Consider the following 751-nt stretch of genomic DNA (forward strand, 5'->3'; position numbering starts at 1 on the left):
TTAGCTAACGTGCGCTGGTCAAGCTTTTATTTCTAAAGTGGTCTTTACTTTTGAGTTCCATATTCTGACCGGACGTCCAGCAAAGGTTACGTTAACACCCACTAATGAGACAATGACACGTCAGTTTATCTTTTATTTTCAAATAGACATTACCGTAGAGGATTTCGTACCACTTCTAACGTAAAAGTTCATAAACCTTTTAATAAAAAAACAATTGAAATCATATTTTCCGGGAGCGTACAAACGCTGTACAATTTCTTTGAAAAAAAAGTAAATACGAAATTTATATAAAAAAATTAATTTTTTAATAATAGACTTTACTCTTTTTCAAAATGATTGCGTGACGTTTGTATAATCTATGATTGCATATAATATTACTCTAAAAAAATATTTCAGTCACAATAATTTAACAAAAATAAATTTATAAACTAACGTGTTTTTATGTGGTATGTTAAATTATAAAATTATTTTTATAGTAAAATAGATTTGACATATAGCATGAAACTACATTAATTTATGAGATTATATTTATAAAATCTTTTTATGATGTTGCACTTCTCAATACAAAAACTCATTCTTTGATGCATTAGCAAAAACTTAAAGGTCTTGAGGATAAATACGAGTAAATAAACCATTACAACAATGTATCCGAGAACACCATGTTTCTTGTGATTTATGATTATCATAATTTTTTGAAAAGTGCTATATAGTAGAATTGCTATAAGAATTTTAGAATGTCTTTGATATATGC

This window comes from Juglans microcarpa x Juglans regia, chromosome 7D (assembly GCF_004785595.1).
Source record: "Juglans microcarpa x Juglans regia isolate MS1-56 chromosome 7D, Jm3101_v1.0, whole genome shotgun sequence".
Classification (NCBI taxonomy): domain Eukaryota; kingdom Viridiplantae; phylum Streptophyta; class Magnoliopsida; order Fagales; family Juglandaceae; genus Juglans; species Juglans microcarpa x Juglans regia.